Source organism: Artemia sp. Qi Xiang Cuo, chromosome 7 (genome assembly GCF_049724085.1).
Source record: "Artemia sp. Qi Xiang Cuo chromosome 7, ASM4972408v1, whole genome shotgun sequence".
Taxonomy (NCBI): Eukaryota; Metazoa; Arthropoda; class Branchiopoda; order Anostraca; family Artemiidae; genus Artemia; species Artemia sp. Qi Xiang Cuo.
The window spans coordinates 7,394,126-7,418,524 of record NC_142800.1 but is presented as its reverse complement, the minus strand read 5'-3'; the positions used below and the strand labels follow the sequence as shown (position 1 = coordinate 7,418,524).

The following is a 24,399-nucleotide window of genomic DNA, read 5'->3' as shown; positions in this document are numbered from 1 at the left end:
TAGAGAAAAATTTGATGGGGCTTCAATATAGCTCCAATTATGTGAGAGTGTGAAAGGAAACGACGTTAAAATATTGTAATTTAACTTTCAATTTGAATTTGTGTATGAAAAATGAGAGACAGAAAATCAAATAAATGATTTTTATTACTTACTTTTGTACTTTAATGCTGTCATAGGTGGTAAGCAAATGGACTGCAAGTGGGTACTGCTTTTGTGAGGACAGATCGGTTTAAAACACACCAAACCATCAGGACAGTTTCCATTTTCACAAGCAATCGACGTGTCTAGGAAAAAGAGTAGTTGGTTAATTTTTTAATCGATTAAAATTCATGTATCAAAGAACTTATATTACGACCAGTGTCGTCGGAATTACTTTGAGATATAATTTTGGTTTCCCGCGGGTAGAATGAATGGAAAGCGTTTCCATTTAGGGATTTACAGGAAAACAGTAAGATTTTAAATTTAAATTTACGTAAACTTGAGACGAGAAGAAAACACGCATTGAAATTGAATAAAATAGCCTTAAATTACTGATGTCGATAGCATCCTATGGTCTTTGGTTACTACGCTTTTTTTTCCTGCCCGTCAATAGTTATTAACGTCATGCCCAGAAGGAAAAGTATCTCTCCTGCCGTTTTTATTTCTGACGTGAGAAAGATCCCTTTATTGGACTTCCACTGGGTCAGCTTACGGAGCCATATTCACTCCATCATGATTGCGGCGTCAGACGCAATCTAGTAAAGAACAAATAGGAGACAAGGAGAACCAACCATGATTGGTAGAAAATATATTTCAGTAGCTCTTCCCCAAAGACTACCTAATTTTATTTACTTTATACAACTTCGAAGCTTTTTTAACCACAAACGTTTTTGAGGAGGAAGGATTGGAGGTTTTAAATTTTTTTTGCCAGAAAAATACTAATTTCTGTCCAGATAACACAAAGTGTTCCACTTTTCAAATTATATTTTCAAGGGAGGAAACCGACCCTTCATTACTGCTGAAAGACTAACCTGGTTCACTATATACCAAATTGAAGAAATATTATTCAAATCCACATTGTAATTCTTACGCCCTTTTTTTTCGAATGCTCAAACAATAGTTCATTAGAAAACATTTTCGCTCTCCTTTGACATTATGTAAACATGATTCGCCTTTTATTATTGGAATTATTATGTAAATTAGGCTTTGATTGCAATCATCAAGTAGAATTTGAGCAACAATCAGCGAGAAGAAAGTCAACTTTTTCTCAAGTCCTGTTAACACTTAATAGCCAAAAAAATAAATATAAGACAACCAAACTTACCTTAAGGGAGGTAAACATGGGTTAAAAGGAAGGTTGGTTGTAAATTATCGTAATTAACAAATTTTCCTCCCTCTTCTTATTGTTATTACTGTGTCTAGTCTAGGGCCTTTTCCCTGGTTAGGATCATATGGCTCAATTGGTTTGGCAAGGAGGATTGTTTCCTCATGGACAGTTTTTTTATTTTTCCTTTGAGTATGCACAACTTATCATAATCTTAGAATAATATAGCATATGATACAGATAATAGGTCTAATTCTTACAAACAGCAGATTAAAAGTTACAAATTAGCTAATTATATCTTGAATTGTTCTGCTATTGAAGAAATCATGCAAAAACAGTTCTGGAAAATTTAACATCACAAAGCCTAAATTCTACAAAATGATAAACTAAGATATTAAATTCCCGTTCTATTGCTACTTTTTTTGTATTTACTGTTTATTTTTAAAGGAAGAACATTTTAAATTAATGTTTTTTTTTAATGAAGTGCTTGCATGAGGATTATGAATAACACTAATTAAACGCTTATCAATCATCAATGAAAGGTTTCGTGTCAAGAACACTCGGGAGTACTCCAAGGACCTTACCCCTTTTTTCGTCAAGGAATTTACCCTATGTAGTTCTCTTTATTTCTTGAATTAGTTTTAAAACTGAATGTCAGAGCTGCAAAAAAATATCTCCACGGCATTTAAAAAGATATTTTGCTATTGTAAAAATAATGATTATAAAAATAATATTAAAAACAAATGTCGTAAAAATAATGGTTAGCCATAACAAATAATGGCTAAGCTTCTAAAGTCCACAATTTCAAAATGAAGATTTTATATTATTTCATAATCAATTCCATCACTTTACTCCTTTAAAAAGATTGAACTCAGAGGAATGACGCATGTTTTTCCATAAACCTCTCTTATGAGGTTTTTGAAATGGTTCATCCAATTTAATTTCATTCTGAATGCTAAAATTAAAAAAATTCCCCGGGACAATACTTTCTAAGAAACTAAAGGTTACCAAAGGATATCAACATATACAACGTTCAACGAAATAAAATTGATGCACCCATGGAAACCTGAGGGCTGACATGATATCATCAAATGATATGTGATATATAAGACTCTATTTACTTCTAACACAAAATTTTTGGTTACTATGGGCAACAATTCATTGCTTACCAGTTTACATCCGAAGAAGAGACCATGATTAGAGATTATAGTGTATTCGTTTTTTGGCAAAATGACAATTTTTAGTAACAGCTTTTTCTGAAGCAAAAAAAATTGACCTCTATACAACACGTAAGAACATCCAGACCCCATTATATAAATTATTGGCAGTGTGGTCTTTCCCTATCTAAACCATTATAAAAACCCGGACCGAGGTGCGAGTGCTCCAGAGAACGTAGAAACATAAGTGACATTAGATCTTTTCACGGGTAGACAAGTCAGATTTCTCTTGAACGCGAAACTTGGCTTCAACTTGGAACACTAAATTTTGAGGAAACTATTCTTAAATTAATTTATTCCAATACATATATCAAAATCGGTAATTAGTAGTGCAATGTTATTATTATATGTTTTTAGGAATTAAAAGTAGGTTTCGAAGTCTCAAGTTGATTTCAAAGGCATTTTGAGAAAGTTTCTGCCAAAATATGTGTTCCAGGGTAATTGGACCGCTGATGGCAGATCAAATGAGAGGAGCTGTTTGTATGTGCTAATGCAAGAATAAGTGGGAGGAGCTGTTTTTTCGCACCGAGAATGAAGAGCAAGAAATTATCTGCGGTAAACTTACTGCTATATCTTAATACTGTGATCCAGACGCAGAATTCGACTTATTTATTATTATATAGATGTAAAACATAATAGCTAGTGCTACTGGTATCAACTCTATTATTACATAATCGATTCTCAAAAGTAACGAAATAAAAACGATAACTTTTTTACTACAATGAAACGTTGCGTGCGAAATACATTTCAGTCATTGTTTGACTCAGGTATCTTAATAAGATCATCATAATTTACAAATTAGCCTCCCCCTCCTCCTAACACCCTTTCCTAATCCTCATCAGTAGGTGTAAATTTTTCTTACACTAGATTACGAAAGGAAAAGTAAAGATTTCTCTAGAGTCAAATTTATATGTATGATAAGTGAAACATCAGTATTTAGGCATAATCACCTTCAAGCAATTATACTTAACTTTCTTTTTTTAGCAGCCCTGATTTATCCGAAGTGATATCTAGATATTGATAAAACTATCCAGGCATGCGTGTGAATTTAACTGGGATGAAGTTAGATTTTTTGGCTTTTTACAATGAAACCGAGTCACAGAACACATTTAATGGTGATGAAGACACCCGAATTTTAAGTTCTTCAAGCAATCACAGTTTACTTTCTTTTTTTTTTAGCAGCCCTGATTGATCCAAAGTTATATCTAGATAATGATAAAACGGTACTTATTTAGAATCCAGAAAACACGCGGGAAATGCCGCATCGAAATCTCAGATGCTTAATGAAAAACAGGTTTTTGCTGCATAGTGAGGTAATGCTCACTCCGTGACAAATATTTAAACTTCAGTTTTTTGGGGTTGAAGGGGCCATAAAAGGTACCTAGGTTGGGTTAGGTTACGTATTTAATATATGCTATGTTCTACCCCCCCCCCCCCCTTAATATGCAAATATGTAGCCCAAATTTGTTCATAAACTATTGTATTTTCATCCTATTTTGTATTATTTTATTAGTATTAACGAAACTTCACTTCTCGCGTGTTATCTGGATTCTAATTAAGTACCGATAAAACTAGCCAGGCACGTGTGTGAAGTTAACTTGCATAAAGTTAGTTTTTTTGGATTTTTACAATAAAATCGAGTCACCTAACAAATGTTAAAATAAAAGTTTGCACATATTTAATAATCGTGATGAAGACACCACACAAGTCGTGTTACTGATCCATTAGTAGAGCCATACTGTACATAGTTTACGTACTTATAGTTTACGTACATAGTTACGTATATAGTTTACGTACTTATAGTATCGATCGATTAGTCCAAGCCGAATATTGGGATCGTATTAACACGATAATTAAGTCTCAAATGGCCTGACAAGGCAAATCTTGCAAGCTTAGTGAGGTTACAAAGAAAAAACCTAGAATAGACTGATAAACAGGGACATTTCACAAAATCATGTACACTACAATTTTAGAAAAAAAAAATATCCGCATAAAAATAAAACTTGTAGGCTTATGTCAATACAATTGTTGGGAAAAAAATGAAATATAACTTAAATAACAAAAAGTAATAATAACAAATAATAACAAATGTTAAATAACAAATAATAACAAACAGATAACTTAAATGAGAAAAGATAACAATAGAAGAATACATGATAACTTAAATCAATAGATAACTTAAATAACAAAAAGTAATAAAAACAAATAGTAACAAATGTTAAATAACAAATAATAACAAAAACAAAAAGATAACTTAAATGAGAAAAGATAACAATAGAAGAATACACGATAATTTGATTAATAGAAACATTCCGCATATCCTAAAGTAAGAATTTATTATTTACAAATTTGTTTTTTATAGAAATCCCAGGAATATATCTGAGACCCGGGATGCATTGTCAAAAAAATGACATATTGGCGTAGATATTTTCCATGCAGTCTCCCAAGTCTTGAAAATACTCAGGGAAGGAGTAAAGATGGGACGGTAAAAACCCCTTCCCGCTGCATAATTTAAGCTTTTGATTAGTTCACCTAAATCAAGCACTTGCCAGCATAGTGCCATAGTGCCAGTATCATCTAGAATTACAAAAGAAAAAGAAACCGAAAACAATTTTTTCCATTTTCTGTGTCTATTAAAATCTAAGATGGTAACATGACACTTTTTTGAGTTACCAAAGCTTAAGGGTTCAAGTTTTTCAATAACAGGTTGCGACAACTTTATAATGTAGTATTGGGACGTGCACAGGATGGGGGGGTCTAGGATCCTGATCCCTCCCAAAATCCAAAATATTGCCAAATTTCTTGGCACTTCTTATTCAACCTATCCACTTTTTTAAGATTTCCCCCTCCCGGGCAAAAAAATGCGTGGGTTTCTGGTAAATATGACGACCACGAGAAACATAAATAGACAAAGAGGTTCGACTGATCCAAAAAATTTTGATTCATTTTTTTTTCTTTATGAATACTAAGGGACAAGTTAAAAGGTACAGCAGAAACACTAGCAACTCACTAAAGTACCAAGTCCTTATCACTCTTTAACTTGGTTAGAAATGCCAAAAATAATTGCTTTACATCTTTTAATCAAAAAAGAAAAGTTTCCTTTTAGTTAAAAAAATAAGAATCATTTCTTAATAAAACGTAAAAAGTTAAAAATGAAATGAAAAGGCGCTTTTTCTTATTAAATCAGGCCTATAGACAACGACAAGTTTACTGAAATATGTTGCATTTTGTTCCATACAGGTCCGCGGATTAGGAATTTTAATGTATTTTTGCTGTATTTGTGTGTTCTATACAGGGCTGTGGAGTCGGAGTCGTGGAGTTCGAGTCGAAGGTCGGAGTTATAGAAAGATTTTTCTGAATTGAGTTGGAGCAACAGAAATAATGTAAGACCCTTATGTGTCAGAGTTATGGAAACGCATCAAGGCTGGAGGGAAGCCAAATACTCTTAAATGCTACTAAAAAGTGGCAATATTAATTTTTTGTAAGGAGCAACATTGAAACTTAAACGAGCAGAAATTATTGCGTATATGAGAGGGGTCGCCCCCTCGTCAATACCTTGCTCTTTACTCTAAACTTTTTTTAGTACTTGCAAAGTAGCTACTTATTTTAATTAAATCACCTTTGTGATTAAGGAGTCATTCGTAAAGAATTAGCAGAAAATTCGAACTTTAACTTAAAGAGTGAGGTATTGACCAGGGGCCGACCCCCCTCGTATACGTAATAATTTCTGTTCGTTTTAAGTTTTAATGTTACTCCTTATTTTCAGTAAAAAAAAACTTGTTTCCTTTTATATAATAAGTTCTTTTATATAATAAGTGATTTGTTTAGAAGCAGGAGGGGAGGGGCAGAATTTTTATACATATTATATTTCTCCCCATTTTTTTCAGCTTATTTAATATAATTGAAAATAGCCATCTTACCAGTGTTTCCGCTTCATATTTTTTGAAATCTCTAAAAGCATGATGAGAAATCCCTATAAATCCAAAATTTTCAATGCCAAAATCCCTATAGGTTCCCCATTTTCTGACTTCTTCCCAAATCACTAGTAAAGCCTTGTTATGCTGACTTTCAATAGCATTTGTTCGACACGACTTATTTTGCAATTCAAGACCTTTACTTTTACCAAAATATCTTCTTCTGACGTTTAAAACAATGCCTTAAATCTATCGACTAGTTAAGTTCGGTCAGTGGTGGATCCAGGGGAGGGGCGAGGTCCCCCCCTAACGTAGTCTAAAGTAGTGTAATTTACTGAATTAATGCAAGGTCGCGTTAATTAAACTTGCTCCTAAAACAAGTTTATCGGATGAACCTATTTTGAACCCCCCCCCCTAAAAATCCTGGATCCGCCCCTGAGTTCGGTTTTGATTTACAGATTCCGGTGCCTTATTTCGGATTTTGAACCATTTGATGCTATTTCTTTTTCTTTACCATTATTTTTCCCTTCTTTACTACTGTTTTTTGCAATCCTCCCGTTTTTATTTGAATTGGTATGATGGATTGGTATTAATGATTTCCAAATGGTTACTTTTTCAAGCATTATTTTTGTTTTGACTTGTTTCAAACAGTTCGTGGTAACGAACTGTAAGTAAGGAGCGACCCGGCTCAATGGTAACCGAAACTAAAAAGTAAATTTTGATACCAATAAATACATCAAAAGAATCAGATTTTAATTCTGATTTCAAATATATAAGTTTCACCAAGTTTAATTTTACCCATCAAAAGTTACGCACCTGAGAAAATTTGGCTGATTTTCGAAAAAAGGGCGAAAGGGCCCCTAAAAGTTATAGAACCTTAATGAAAATCACACCATCATATTCAGCGTATCAGAGAACCCTACTGTGGAGGTTTCAAGCTCCTATCTACAAAAATGTGGAATTTTCCATTTTTTGCCAGAAGAAAGATCACGGATGCGTGTTTATTTGTTTTTTTTTGTTTTTTTTCCCAGGGGTAATCGTATTGACCCCGTGGTCCTAGAATATCATAGGAGGGCTCTTTGGAACGGAAATTAAAAGTTCTAGTGCCCTTTTTAAGTGACCAAAACTAGGCAACTAGGGCAACTAGGCCCCCTCCCACACTCATGTTTTCTCAAAGTCACCCAATTAAAATTTTGAGATAGTCATTTGGTTCAGCATAGTCGAAAATCTAATAAATATGTCTTTTAGGATGACTTAATCCCCCACAGTTCCCAGGGGAAGGGCTGCAAGTTATGAACTTTGCCCATTGCTTACACACTGTAATGGTTATTGGGAAGTATACAGACATTTTCAGGAAGGATTTTTTCTGGTGAGGGGGGGGGGGCTGGAGGAGGAGTGTACTCGGGAGAATCTGTCCGTGGAGGATGTTTCTTTGGGGTAAGGGACATTTCTATGAAGGGGGCGCCGGATTTCCAAGCATTATTTAAAAAACGATCAGAAATTAAATAAAAAAAACAAACAAGTTTTTCAACTGAAATTACGAAGTAACATTAGAACTTAAAACGAACAGAAACTATTACGTATATGAGGGGGTTCTCCCCCAAGTCAATACCTCGCTCTTTACGCTACAGTTTTTTTTAGTGCTTTCAAAAGAGCTGTCTATTCTAATTAAAAGGCCTTTGTGATTCAGGGGTTTGTGAAATTTTTTTTTTAAACTTTTAACGTAAAGAGCGTGGTATTGACTAAGGGGAGAACCCCCTCATATACATAATAACATATACGCAATAAAAAAAAAACAAAAAAAAAAACAAAAAAAAGCGATAGGGCTCAATAGTAATCGAAACTTTTAAAAATGGAATTTTGATGTCAATAATGTATCAAAAGAATGGGTTTATAATGCTAATTCTAAATTTATAAATTTTATTAAGTTTAGTATTACTCATCAAAGGCTAAGACCCTGAGAAAATTTACCTGATTTTTTAAAGAGAGGGGAAAGATCCCCTACAAGTGTAAAAATTATAATGAAAATCACACCATCAGATTCAGCGTATCAGAAAACCCTATTACATAGGTTTCAAGCTCATATCTGCAAAAATCTGCAACTTTGTATTTTTTGCCAGAAGAAACATATACGAATATAGAAGTTAGTAGAGTTGGCCTTATGGATTTGCTTGAAGCTATAGGAAAACATTTCTATAGAAGCTCTACACCTTTTCAAAGAGTGTGAGTAGCCCCTCGCATCTAGGTAATACTTCTATAGAAGCTCTACACCTTTTCAAAGAGATTCAGAGCTCCCTCAGATGGCATTCCATTTCTACGACTTTATGTTCCATCCTGTTTTATTTGCGGCCTACAGGTCATGACGCAATTTCAAAAGTTCAGTGTCTTTTTTTTTTAGTTCAAAAAACCGGTGTCTCTTCTTTTTTACTCGCCTATTATTTTTTGTATATAATCAGGTTCCATATTTGATTCTCCATCAGTTTCGAGTCGTTTATATTAGAGATTACAAGCATTTTTTTGTAAAAAGGCATTTAAATAGAAAAAATGTATAATTCTAACCTTTTTATGGTGAGTAAAAAATATTCGCATTATTAAAAAGAAATTGTCATTAAGTTAAGGAAGAAATTCTTTCCTTACACTAGAACTAAGGTTACTTATGTACTTAGAAGCTTGTTTTTTTTAGGAGTTGAAAAAACGTCTAATTCTCTTATAGGTTGAAATTTACGGTGTGATTTTTTATCAAGATCAGTGGTCTTTTTAGGGAATGTTTTTTTTTGAAAAAAAGTGCTTAGCTTTTCGATTGGTAATTTGGGAATTAGAATAAAATGTTGATTTTTTAATGTATTAATTGTTACAAAAGCTTCCTTTTTTATCAATATCATTGGCTTTTTTTTTATCAAGATCAGTGTTTTTTTTTTATGGATTTTTTTTAAAATAATTACAGGCCCGTCTTCATTTATTGTTTGATTTTTTATAAATATAAGTGGCCTTTTTAAGGATGTTTTTGAAAAAAAGTGCTTAGCTTTCGATCGGTAAATTGGGATTAGAATAAAATGTTGATTCTTTTAATGTATTAATTGTTACTAAAGCTTCCTTTTTATTACAGTGCGATTTTTTTTTATCACGATCAGTGGTTTTTTTTAGGGATGTTTTTTTGTTTTTTTTGAAAATATTTACTGGCCAGTCTGCATTGTAGAATCTATTCCTGAAATTTAATGCATTCAAAACTCACTCCCCCCCCCAGATCCTCAAAAAGAAAAATTTTTTACTTATAAACCTCTTTAAAAAATAAAATTGTTAGCTATCCTTTTTATTTAAAGGACCTAATTATCTCATAAGAGGGATTGACTGAGCCGTGCTAATTAAATTTTCCACTTCTTAAATTTCTATTTATGTATACATTTGATTTAAATCTGATTTTTTTAATTTACTGTAATATGAACTTATTCTCCTTTTTTTTTAAAACTTAACTAAAATACATATTTTTATTTTTTATTGTAAACAGACATTACGGTAAGAAGGTCCATAGGAGGGGGGAGGGGTGGAGGGTCCCGGAGCAGTTTATAAAAGGTCCTCCATCCCACTCTCAAAACCTCTGATTTTGAAATCAAGATGGCTAACATAAACTGAATTATTTTCCAAAAACCCAAAATGCATTTTTGCTACATGCTAAATTTTTTTTTTTTTTAAAGGAAGAAGAGACTTTCAATAATCCACCTTGTGAGAAAAAAGCTAAATATGACGAACCTTCATTAATACAGACTACAAGAGCATCTGTTATCAAATTCGCTGGAAAAATTACTCGCGATCCGGACCATCCATCGAACACTCAGCTTATAGTGACAGAACCCTCTAACCCCCGCGTTGGCTCCATGGCAAACCCCCCTCAAGTATTACAAAGGAGTTCAGATATAGAAGTCCAATCAGAATTTGTAAGTATATACATAATTTTTTTCTATCCTTATTTTCAAAAATAAGACAAAATTTTCTCAGGCGCATAGCTTTTTAAAAACTTAAAATTTGTTTTTAAGCTATTTAATTTTCTTTCATTAGCCAAATTAGCGATATATAAAGGAGTGCTTATCATGCATTTCTATAACAAAAAAAAACCTTACCTCGTAACTTATAACTAAGATGCGTTCTAATGCAATATTCCTTTTAGACAAAAAAAACTAACTATTTGAACGCGCACTTTTAGACTGGTATTTTTGCCCCTAATGCATTTGAATACATCCGCTATACTTATCAGATCTACCACCGCTTTTTAATCCGATTTGAATTCTAAGTAGGGTCGCATGCAAATTGGACTTTAAATAGCAAGATGTTTATCTTGAATAAGCAATTTACACAGGGAAAAAGGTTTTTGATAATTTCCAAATATGTCTTCGCAGCAATTTTAAGAAACATTATTTGGATGAAGCCGTTTTTGATCATTTCATTGAAACAATTAGGTGTTTTTCAAGAAAAGACTTTGAGAATATTCTATTTGACCCGTTTGGTTAAGTCTTATACCCCTCCACCGCGTGAAGGTTTACAATCCTCCTCGATCTACGGACGCCCCCGGTTACAAAGGTTTCTCCCTGGGTGGGGTTCGGGGGGGGGGGCGAGAAAAAGGGGCCATCAAACATTTTAATTGGGTTTCAGGTCGGAGAAAAAAGTTCTTCTCACGTAACATTATTTATTTAGCCCAGGTCGAAAAAATCCGTTGGCAAAAGACAGAGGAACATACGGATTATTGAGAAAGTAACAACAACACCACTGAGCTCCGACATATGGAGTTCGTTTCCTTTAACCGAAGCCGAGGAGCAACTGCTCGTACAACATACTGCGTCAGTCGAAAAATTGTAAAATTTAATCGACATTTACAATTAAGAGACTAAAAGAATCTAATTTTAACAGTAATTTGCTTTTTTATTTAAAAAAAAAAAAAATTTGGAATAAAACAATTAACTTTTTATATAATTCTAGTTTTCTAAATTACCCAGCTAAAAATAATAAGCCTAAATTGTCCCGACAAAAAAAAAATATTTTTTTTTTTAAAATTTTAAGTTGACATTATGAATGACATACGGCAATGTAACTTTTTTTCTTCTTTTAATTGTTCAGGTGGTGGGACAATGACTATGAGAAATTGACAAAAGTTTATTAACTATAAAAAAAATAATGATTATTTTACATAAAAATAAAAAAAACTTTTTTTTTCTACAGATTAAAAATATAGCACCCCCAGCGGCAGCACCATTGAGTGATGAAGCAAATATATTTACAGAACCAATTCTGTCACCACCAGCAGAGTTCAGGGATGAACCTATACTGTTTCTAGATAACATGGAGTGGCATGAGGGGTTCCTTAATGATGTTTTTGGGGAAATGACCAGCCTTGAGGACTTAACTTGCGATATTGACATGCTTGAGGACCCAGAGTGGGCAGATAGTTTCATGCGCGAATATTTAGATGATGATGCTACAAGTAAATCTGAACCGGGTCCTCATAACGAAATTCCATCAGAGGACAATACAGGCTGGATTGACCAATTGTCCCCAAACACCTTGGAATATGTACTAGGGGACCTCATGTCACATCCCTCCAATGTGATTGAACAAACAGGGTCAGGACAACAGTGCTACGTCCCCGGAATTGCCTGATTTTTATCTGTTAGAATCTGCTCTAGTTCATTTGCAAACATCTAGGGTAGATTTTAGCCTTCCCGAGGACAACGCTGGCAATATTTTAACTGACCCTGTGAAAAATCTCCATAGCTATATCGACAAAATTCGAGCACTTATTGATATTCAGATCCAGAAATGGGGAGGTCAGGGGGAATTAAAGCATCAGTCAACCAAAAAGCTTATTTGCAAAAGGGGACATCTGGGGACGTTTTTTATTTTCATTTTTCGACGGGGAACCAGACTTTTTACCCAGGTCTAAACGATTTTGAAGACAAATTTTTCAACTGGGTAAATAAACTAATTTCAACTTTTTATACATTTAGCTAGATAGGGTGTTGGTCCAACATAATATAAATTGAACGAATTTATATTAATATAATTCTATTTAAACAAAAATTCCGTTTCAGGGGGGTGGGGGCGGCGCGACGAATAAAATGTCACCCGGATTTATCAGCTACAGGAGGAGTTCAGTGTTTCTGTTTTGACACTAGACTTCAATTCTTTAAGTATGCGTTTTTAGCAGCGGATAATAGGAAATTAAAAGATGAGTAATCACTCAAAAATCTCGACAGACTTGCTAGCAACGGTGGGAAAAATTTCACTTAAGTAAATTTTGATTGGTTCGAGGGAAAATATCCGGGGTCCTTTAAATAAATAATCATATTCGAGAAAGCACATGAAAATCGTGGGGTGGGAGTGGTTGGTCTCCACTATGACACAGACTGTGTAGCTGGGGGAAAAAACCGAATAAAAAGGGGGTTTTGTATTCAGTGAGGTCACCGATGGTGGAAAATGTTAAATATTGTGTATGTGTTATTTACGAACCTCCCAAAGATGTAAATTCTTATGGTCATTTTTTTCCCGTCACGGCAATAAGTCGACTCCTATCTCAAGGCAAAAAATTTGGAGAACGTTTCTATTGCCCCATTTGCCTCTCCCCATTCACATCTGAGCGAACGTTTTCAGATCACATGGGACATTGCAAACTTCATGGAAATCAGAGAATAAAAATGCCGGTAGAAGGCAAAGACACTTTACACTTTAAAAATTTTCAAAATTCCATTCTGCAATCTGAAAAAGTGTCTTTGGATTGTGAAACAAGACTGGTTGAGATATCGGAAACATGAATGACACATATAGTCAAGGAATACAATCTAGTTGCGTGTTCCTCCGCACACGCCCGTTGCGATGCAAACACTAAAATTATCTTGTACGAGTTTTTTTTAACTATGGTCGAGGAGGGCAGTATGGAAAAGCTATTGGTTTCTTTAATAAAAACGGCAAACAGAGCAATTTCACGATTACGTCATACTAATTATCCGATGACATTGTCGGATAAAGAGCAATTGGCGTTGGAAAAGGGGACAATTTGCTGGGTTTGTAGGGGTGCCCTTGCCCCAAAAGACGCGGTGCAGGACCACGATCACCTTATTGACCGCAATTCAACGGGAAAAAGTAACTTTCGGGGGTGGGCTCATAATTCGTGTAATTTAAAAATTAAACAACAACTTTTTCTACCGGTTTTTATACATAACTCTAACTACGATCTGAAGTTTGTGCTACCTACATTGGCACATCTTCAAAGAAATGGAACAGTGGATGATGATACATGGGTGATAGACAGCTTTACGTACAAAATCATACCTAAGTCATCGGAAAAGTTGCTTGTTTTGGAATTTATGTGGAAATTTGTTGAAGCCGGTGTTGAGTAAACGAATAAAATTCGTTTTTTAGATTCCTACAGTTTTTTTACCAAATCATTGAGCGAATTAATTCAAGTGCAGAAAAACGATGACGGCTGCAACGCTGTCCCCCTTCTCAAGCAACAATTTCCAAATGATTTATATGATTTGTTAACGGTCAAGGGCATATATCCTTATGACTTTTATTGTTCTATGTCGAGATTCGCCGAGGAGGCTATTCCTTGTAATGAATCGTTTTACGACAGTCTTCACGATCGTAGTTGCACCCCCGAGGAATAAAGTTTTGCTAAAAAAGTTTGGGCAGAGGGAGGGTGTAAAAATGGATTTGACTACTGCAAGCTGTATTTGTCGAGTGACGTGTTAACTTTGTTAGACATTATGTGTAAAAATACGGATAAAATCTATGAGGAGTGTAATCTTGAGTTGGGCTATTATTTTTCTTCGCCTCATCTAGTGATGGACCTCATCCTGAAAATTAGTGGGGAAAAAATTGGGCTGATCACTGCACTGGCTCATCCTCTGGTCCGCGAAAGGTCATGGAGGGGGGGTTTTGTTTGTCCCGGAGACCGTATCGTGGAAACTGAGCCTACGGGGGAGAAGACGGGGACAAAATCAAATGCAGTTTTCCTCGATATGAATACTCTCTACCCCTCGGCCATGTCCCATTATGCACTACCGTGCGGCGACTATAAATGGCTCAATGACCCTCAAGCTCCTCATGTCCCCAACATTGGCGACGACAGTGTTGAGGAGAATGGGCCGGTTTGATGGTTTTTTGAAATTGATGGAGAGATACCATTCGAGCTTCACGATTCAGTAAAGTATTTTGTTTTCACTCTCATAAATAGACAAGTGACTAAGTACTTTTTGAGCACCAGCAATAGTCATTTAGTCGAGGTGGACTGATTGCATTGAACGCCTTCAAAACAAAAACTTATTGCTGACCTTCTGCCGAAAAAAACATAGTTGTACATCATGTAGCGTTAAAATGGATGTGCAACAATGGTTTCAACGTCACAAAGGTTCACCGAGCGCTCGAATTTAGTCAAAAACCCTATTTGAAAACGTTTGTTGACACTTTTGTCAGCAAACGTTCTGCAGCAAAGACGAAAGCCGAAAAAGAACTTTATAGACTAATTTTGAATTTGGCTTTCTGCAATATGTGTGAGAGTGTTCGCAATAGGAATCGTTGCGACGTTGTGACCGACCCAAAACAATGTGCTCGAATTATTGCCGATCCCAATTACACTTCCTTTACAATCATTGGCCCGGACATGGTACTTTTGAATAGGAAAAAAAGACGCATTGTCCTAAATAAAAATATTGCTGCAGGCAGTGCTCTCTTAGAGATCTCAAAAAAGCTCATGTTGGAATTCTACTACAATGTGTCTAGGGTACAGTGTCCTGAAAAGGGGCAAGTAGAGGTCTGCTACGGTGACACGGATTCTCTACTGCTCAAAGTAAAAACATTAAATCTAATTGATGATTTGGCGCACGGTGAAATTATCAGTTCACGAATGGACTACACCAATTGGAGTGGTGATCTTTACCCTGAGCTAGTAAAACGTCGGGTGCCCAATCAACTTTTATTTTTTAAATCTGAACTGGGAAGTGACTTGATTTCCCTTGGTATGTTTGTAGGTCCGAAGGTGTACTTTATACAGACATACGACGAGGAAATCAAGAAACGTTGCAAAGGAGTACCCACGCGCTATGTGGACAAGAATTTCAATATGGACATTTATAGGAATTGTATTACTGAAAATGCAATTCCACGATCAAAATTGTTGGCAATAAGTTCATTGAACTACAAGAACTATACTGTAAATGTAGAAAAAATAGCCATGAGTACCATTTCCGACATGGTATAGGTTTGTCAAAATGATGTGACCACCCTCCCCATTGGTCACTATTTAACTTACGACCGGACCTAATGTATTGCCCACCGGGAAAGTCTCGGTTTAAATAAAGTCCTGTAACTAATTTCCTAAAAAAAAAAACCTTTGGGGGGGGCCTCGCGGCCCGGGGGGGGGGCAGCCGCCGCCAGCGCGGGAGGCGCACCGACACCAAAAGTTATCTTTTTTTTTTGGACTTAGAGCAGATTTTTTCAAGTGTCATCTCTAATTTAATGTTTTTTTCTCTGTAAAAAAAAAAAATGTTTTTTCTCTCTCTGTACCCATGTAAATGCTGTTGTTGTATTTTTTTTATTATAAATAAATTTAAAAAAAAAAACTTATTTTTTCAAGTGCTCTCTCTATTTTAATGTTTTTTTTTTCTGAAAAAAAAGTGTTTTTTATCTGTGTAACTATTTAAATGTTGTTGTTGTTGTTGTATTTTTTATTATGAATAAATTTAAAAAAAAAAAAGTGTATTTTTTCAATGTATTGTTACTTTTTTATCTGCATATAATAAAATAAAAAAATATGATTCTTTGTCTTTGTCTTCTTGAAGAACAGAGTAGTAGGGAAAAAAAAATTATTTAGTCATTAGACAATTAGGGTCTACAGTTAGTTGTTCTCCAGGTGAACTGTTGAAAGGGAGATGTATAAATTTAAAAGACTATTCAGATCGTTTCTGTGCGGACCCTCAATGTCGGGCAAAACAACGCTTTTAAATAACAGAAAAACAAATTGTGATAAAATGTATTCGGAATAGCCGAAAAAAATCTACTATTGATCTAGTCTCTGTTATGAGTCATACACTAAGATAGAAACAATTGCTACCATGGGATCGATGCAGATACAGTTTATACAAGGACTTGATGTTTTCAACATTATTGAAACAAACTCTTGGCTGATCATTTACGATCTGTCTGACTCCGTTGAACACTTGTCTCAGAAAATGCTTCTAGTTTTCACGTGTCGTTCTCATCATGAACATATTTCCGATACTGTAGTTATAAACACTCTCGATCAGCAGATCACATGTATGAGAACACTTGATTTGAACTGCACATCCTCTCTAATCTACAAAATTGTTCGTGATTCTAGCTAGCTAATAACTCTCACAAAACAAATCTATCCAGGTGCCCCTAAATTTCTGCTCTCAGCATACAATCAGGCAACTAATAAACCCCACGGTTATATCCTGCTGGATCTTAATCAAAATACACCCGAGGATCTGCGTGTAGTCACAGATATTATCGACAATGAAATTACAGTATATCTCCCGGTGAACACTAAAAAGACCTATTAGTCGCTATCATGACACTGAGGAAACTACATGAAAATAGACATTTGTTCTCAGATATAAGCACTTCAAAACATCAGCTTAGAAAAGCAATGCTCAAATATGGTATTGACAATGATTTCATTAATCTAATATCTGAAGTTTTTTTGAATTTGACCGAGGGTAATGTTCAACTACAAGAAGTAGTTAAGCAACAGGCAAAGCAACATCGTTACATTGTACGTACATTGGCCTCTAAAAAGAAAGGAAAGAATTTTAAAAGGAAACGACTTCTTCAGGCAGGCGGTAGCTTTTTCACACTTTTACTGCCAATAATTGCAGGACTTGTAAACAGTTTTCTCTAGTGAGAATGGCAAAACACTATAAATTGACTCCAATAGAACTCGCTCTCTCACCCGTCGAACACTTTGAGGACAATCTGAGTAAATTCCTCGACAATGAAACTATTGATGATGATAAAAAACTGATTTTACTTCAAGATGCACTTCGCCGAGTGGACAAACACTATCGATCAAAGCCCACTGCTGCTGCTGCTGCTGATCCCAAAAAAGAATCATCTTCTCAAGAGTCTCCTGCTGCTGCTGCTGGAACACAATTAAAGAAGGAGGAATTGGATTCAATTGTATTGAAAATTGGAAATATAATGCCCCACTAATATGGTGAAAAAATTAAACGACTCCTAATCTATCTCTTGGAAAGTGATCAAATTCAAGTTGAGAGCAATGGGGAAAGGATTATAATTCAGGGCAAGAGCTATAATCTACTTGATTTAATATATGACATGTTTACAAATCTTAAAGGACTATTATCATTTGACACTCGTCTATACAACTTTCTAAATACATTAAACTTCCCCAAAAGTCTTATTGGCAATAGACAAATTCTAAAAAAATTAAATGAACGTGCATCATCATCATCACCATTAAAATATGAACTTGAAGAAGATTTTAAATCAATTTTGGAAAATACTAGCACACCACTGATAGCTAGACAAAAGCGAAGACGTATCATGTCAACGTCTCCGCCACCAGCAGCAGCCAGTATACAAAAGGGTAGCGGACATTACACAACATGTTTACATTCGAAATGGCTGAAGTTCTGAAATGTGTTTATGAATATATTGGCGAGGCGGGGAGTTTAAGTTCCCCCACAACTCTTTCCAAAGTCACGGGTGTTCGCACTAAAAGTGTACAAGACTATCTACAAAATGAATCAAGTTACACTCTGCATAGAAATCATAGACTTCGTGCCAATCAATATCAAAAAACTAAAGCCTTTTAACCATTGCATATAATGAAAGCAGATCTCCTGACTCTAGATGAGCTTCAAAGACGTCACAATACACCGTACAAGTACATTCTACTTGCAATCAGTGTTTTTAGTCGCTATGCATATGCAATTCCAGTGCGATCAAAGAGAGGTGTTGAAGTTGCTCAGGCCATTGAAAGTATTCTCGAACAGGATTCATATAAAAAAAATTCAAACAGATCGCGGTAGTGAATTTGTTAATCTTCATGTTGCAAAAATACTAGAAAAATATAGTAAACTGCTTTATTATCTTCATCGTCCTCTGCGGGCAGCAGGGTCTTAAAGATTTATAAGTACTATTTGACTTTTAATTTCAATATTCCTTACATGGAAAAATACACTGGCTTTTATTCATGATTTAGATAAAATCAGGTTGATGTATAAGCAACCACCTCATCGATCGTTGTCCAACTCTTCACCAACGGAAGTTCATCATTCGGATCATAATACAATGGACACCTTTCTTAAACAATATTCCAATGAATCAATGGTCAAGAAGAAGAAGAAAAATAAATTCACTGTTGGTGATACTGTTCGAATTAATAGAACAACTAATGTTTTTGAAAAGGGGAATTACTTGTGGTCCACTGAACTTTTTAAAGTGGCAAAAATCCTAGACACTAAACCCATAACTTATCGCCTGCGTGATACCAAAGATGAAGAGATTCTCGGCGGCTTTTATGACTATGAATTGCAAAAAGTTAAAAATGCTAGTGAAATCTATCAAATTGAAAAGATATTAAAGACACGTACTCGCAGGGGTAAGAAACAGTTACTTGTTCGCTGGCTAGGATACAACTGAAGTTCGTTACGTAAGTTAATTTGTAAATTACGTCAGAATCAAATTTAGAGACAGCCATTTAGCAAAAGAAAAGTGAATTTTTTATGCAAATATTGTTTATTTATTCAATGACAGTGAGCCAAAATAAAAGCTGCATTAATTAAAAAACGATCAGAAATTAAATAAAAAAAAACAAGTTTTTTAAACAGAAAGTAAGGAGCGACATTAAAACTTAAAACGAACAGAAATTATTCCGTATATGAAAGGGGCCTTTCCCCTCCTCAACGCCTCGCTCTTTACTCTAAAGTTTGACTCTGTCACACAACTTTATTTTTTTAAACAATAAAAAAATTCAGCGTAAAGAGCGAGGTGTGAGGAGGGGACAACCCCTTTCACATACTGAATAATTTTTGTTCGTTTTAAGTTTTAATGTCGCCCCTTACTTTCAGTTTAAAAAACTTGTTTTTTTTTATTTAATTCATACTGAGACTGAGGTGTGTTGATGTTAATAAAAATGTTTGAAAAAAAAAATGAAAAAGTTATCTGTGGACGGATCTATCGAAATATGACTGTAGATATGAATCTTAAGGATAGAAAGCTCTTAAGATGTACTTTAAGTTATACAGAAAATGTAAAAAATAAAACAATATTTAGGCCTTGTTCACATTCGTGTAGTAAGGTATAATAAGGCGTATAGGATGTAAGAAGACGAGTAAGAGAAATAGATTTCAATTCTGTTTTCTGTTACCCATGACCAATCAGAGTGCTTAATTGGTTGTGTCAATACGTCAGTGGATATGGTGGTCAAAATGAATAAGTATTTATTTTATATGGTCATTTTCGGTATTTTGGGTTATATGGCCACACTACTTATCATACCGATGTGAACAATCCATTAGTTGCCTCAGTAACCGGTTATATTGATAAAAAAATAAAGAAAAATCTATTTTTAGTCATAATCAGATTTAACACCTTCATTTTTTTTTCCGATGGTAGCTGAAGCCTTGACTCTTTTCATGTGCAGCAGTAGCTGCTCGTCTCAACGAATGCACGGGGAACTTTCTTAGGCCCACTTCATACCATACCATATATGGTTTTCAGAATTCCACGTAGCGTTTCCGTTTTAAGCGTGTTCCGCCTTTCCGCCTTTATGATTATTATTTCACTAAAACACCAATCGAAGACAATGTTTAAGAAAGGAAGAGAAAGCACAAATATTACTGCCGATTTTAGATATGCGTATACCTCGGTTCCGGAAGTTTTTGTTCGAAAAAACCGAACGCCAGTAGGCAACCACATCGAAATTTTCAACATTGATGAGACATTGCTTCCTCCATTCCTGTTCGATTGTTTCCATCTTATGATACTTTCCCATACTTTCTAACAAAGGGTTGGATTGAACCAGACCGTAATGACTGAGCTTATACAGGGTCAACCGTTTCTGCATGTTTGTAAATGTCATTATCGAAACGAACTCGATTTTGGATCTGCTGCCCAGCTTGTATTTAAATAGATTGTGCAGCTCTGAGGATCTTTTCCACTGCATCATGGGGCACAGCAGGGTCTGATTTCAGTGTCAAGAGAGAGTCCTGGCCATTTGGACCTTGGGTCATTTGATTAAATTGTAATGCTTTCGTTGACTTCACATAGTCTTTCTTCATGTCTTGGTTTAATAGAAGAGTACCTCTGTACCTTTGACTGCAGGGGTCCCTAATATGCACCTTTACCAGGTTATTTTCAAATGATTAGCAGTATTAAAAGAATTTAGGACCCCTCCTCTTGACTTCCAGGTCAGTTTAATTGTTGTTGTCCGTCTCCCAGAGGGCTCTATCCAGCATAGGAGAGCATTCAAACAAAATGCGCTTCCGAATCGACTGTGCAAAAGATCCTGAACTTTCTTTATGGCGCGTCCATATTATTAGATTTCTGAAATAATGGGTCGGAAAATTACTTCTGTCCCATTTTCCTCTTCGGGTCGGAAGAGGATTTTCTAAGGTCCAAACCCTAGAAATTCCTTCAAAAATCCAGAAGACTTGTACAATTCCTTAAAAAAACCCTAAATGAATAAGTTTGTCCCTAAAAGACCTCAAATACCCCCATTTTAGGGGGAGAATCCCTAGAATGAAAACACTGCTTCTTACGCCCCTGCTCCTCCATCCTCTATTAGAATAGCTCTATCAAATAGGCTATAGGAACTGTCTTTTGTTTCAGCTTTGCGTCGGATAGGTTAGTATATTTTAGACCACTAAGGGAGGTGGGAGGAAAAGTTTAATGGTAAATCTATTGGAATTATATAGGTAAGCATTGTAAAATGTTTTGAAGCAGTATTCCCAATTTTATTGTGTATCCTTCTGGTGAGTAGGAATACAGGAATAATACAATTTAGTCCCTCACTGAGAGGTCTGACTTGTAAAACTGTGCAAATACTACGAATGCTGTAACTATCTAGCAGGGGTAGATACAGAATTCATATTCAGGGAGGGGCAGAAAAGTGACTCGAGCTACCCTGTCAATTTGTAACCCTTTAATGAGTGCAACTTTCGACCTTCTGGAGGGGGAGCGTCTCTTAGCCTCCCCTTGCATCTCGTAGACAAAGTCTGGTACTGGTCAGTGTTACCTCTAGTTACCAACACCTCAAAACAAAATGCACCAGAAATTGCATGAAAAGTATACCAAAGACATAAAAAATGTACCATATACCAAATTTTTTTTTCGCATGTTACACTTCGCGTAACACGCGGATCTTCGGTGACGTAAAGTACTATCTATGAAAATTTGGCATAAGACATTTTTGCTCACTTTCTTTCTCCATTCCTTTATTTTTTTTTCTCTTCTAATACAGTACATTATTCCTGACAGTACTTGAAGAAATTGTTCGGAGTAACATATCAGCAATAAGTGTTTTCAGCTATGGTTTCCAATCCCGTGCTCTGGCTCTAAAACCTACTCTGTAAAAGGCTTGATTTACTACGCGGGCCAAGCCCTATATGAGCCTGAAACTGAAGCTAAAACAAATTTTGACTCCCGAATTTTCGTAACGAAATTCCATTTTGTTTTTTCCCACAAAATTCCTCGAATATTGAAGACTTGTCCCCGAAAACCCCCGAGTTTTTAAGACATGTCCCTGAGTTTTAAGATTCGAGAGTGGAAGCCCTGCTTGATACACAGAAAGATGTTTTTGCGACCTTTGGACGCCGGAAGTGAAGTGTCTGTTTACGAAAAAAGGAAAATAGGTGACTGCTTGTCTGTCTCTTATCTAGACTATACTGAATAGACCAGGGTGAAATAAAATATTTGTAGATGAAAGAATACAAACATAGATACAAAAATACTGAATTGTACCACATTGTACCATAATTTTGTAAAATGTACCATAATTTATGGGACTGTAATAAATTGTACCAGTAGAGGTGAAATTTACCAAATTGGTAGAATTGTACCACATTTGGCATCACTGGTACTGGTGCATTATGCGGGCACCACTATATACTGTATGTGGAATTTCAAACGGGAAATGCTATAGTCAGACGGAAGAGACAGATACCCGACCCTGTACTAAAACAGTTGTTAGAGCGGAACTGATCTAATATGAATGTTAAAATTACAATTTGGGATTTGCCAAAGACAGAAAAAGAGGCAGTTGAATTTTTACAGGATAAGGGGTTATTTCCCAAGACAAAAGAGTGCGTCAATGGACACACCATGACTTTATACGTGTATGAGAAGCATATTGGAGGTGTTGTGTACGGCAATGTAAGCAAAAAACCGGTTTGCCTAACCTAACATTCCACATACAGTACATAGCGGTGCCCGCTTAATGCACCAGTACCGAAAGTCTTAATAAAATCGAAGATACATACCAACTACTGGTGTTGCCGACACTGCAAGCGTCACAGTTAATACTACAAACAAATACACAAAAAGTTTCTTTAAAATTTGTTCCCTTATAGCTTGCATGTTTGTCCTATCACGATGCACTTAACACTGTTCCACCCTCTGTAAGAAGGTCGTATTTTTATAGGCTATGTATTGCTCTTGGTTTTGAAACCGGGTTGAGGAAGATTGATTTGAAAATTAATGTTTACTGAAAATACGAATATACCTGTGTGCTATCATGTCCTAAGATCTATTTCAAAATTGATTGTCAAAAACTGAAAAGATAATAATCTTAGGAAAAGCCGGCCAATTTTTACAAAAATATAAAAGCCTTTGACGGAACTTCTACCAAAAACGCCGCTTGGCGGATTTTCGTCGCCGCTCCACTCATTTTATTGTGCAGTGTTGCCAATAATAGTGGAAATTATAGTATTTTGGTACAATATATTAATAATAGTACAGAATGCTACAAGTGTAAAATGGTGGCATATTTTAAATCTTTGAAACCATGTGGCATACTTTATTTATTTATTTATTACCTTTTTTTTATGACGGAGTATCTGTTCTTGAAATTTTGAATGTCATAATTCTATCAGTCGCACAAAATCAAATAACTGGAGGTTTATCAAACATATTCACATCAACAGGTTGCTAAAGTTAACGAACTGGCTGTCCAAGGAAAACTAACAGCATATTCGAGTTTTTTTTTTTAAACATGTCGGCATTGGACATAGGTAATTAAAATATATTTACTGGAAATATGAAAAACGAGTTAAATTCGAAGACGCTCTGGCTCAATTCCATGCTTTTCCTATTGATATGCCGTATTTATATAGCATGAAGTTTAAGATCTAAATAGCGGCACCCTGCTTTTTGCGCCATTATACCACTCGCCAGCTTCATCGCACACCTACGATGTAGAAATCATTATGTATTACGTAACCTGTTGATTTTATTGTGGGATGAAAGAAGCAAAATTGTTGCTCTGGGATGAACGAGATAGCAATGACAAGGGCTCCTGAGATCCAGGGTTGAGCTCTGGGGTCTAAATAATTATTAGGACTCAACATTTTGCTTTCTGTTACCTAGAGCGCGGCTACACGCTCTGCTTTCATATCTATTAGCCGGTCCTTAATTTAAGGAGTTGCAGTCTTTCAATTTGTTTAAGCTGGACATAGAGCAGATACATGGAAGTAAAAAAAAAAAAAAAAAACTGGGAGGGAAGAGAGTGGGTCGGGGGTAGATACCTGCTGGGACTGGAGTTTGGCTTGCTTGATCAAAAATAAAAATTATTTCCTAATTTGGTGCCAAAATTGTATATTTATCAATGTTCTACAAAGTCTTGTAACTGAAACCCTAACTATCCAGCGACCGCTTGAAATTCTTCCCGAATTATATCCTAATATGTCTTTTGTCCCGGCTGGTTAGCTGTAGAGCC

At 35.4% G+C, this 24,399-nt stretch overlaps 1 long non-coding RNA gene across 2 annotated transcripts in view; it reads right to left on the bottom strand.

Moving 5' to 3' along the window:
- LOC148949899 (uncharacterized) overlaps positions 1-24,399 on the bottom strand; it is a 62,397-nt gene that overhangs the window by 3,166 nt on the left and 34,832 nt on the right. The window contains exons 1-2 of one of the 2 annotated variants that reach the window (XR_016141945.1): positions 22,946-23,052; positions 153-284 (exon numbers count right to left, since the gene is read on the bottom strand). This is a non-coding gene — a long non-coding RNA (uncharacterized LOC148949899). Of the gene's footprint in view, positions 1-152; positions 285-22,945; positions 23,053-24,399 lie in introns of those variants that run through there. The other variant, XR_016141946.1, reaches the window with a different exon arrangement.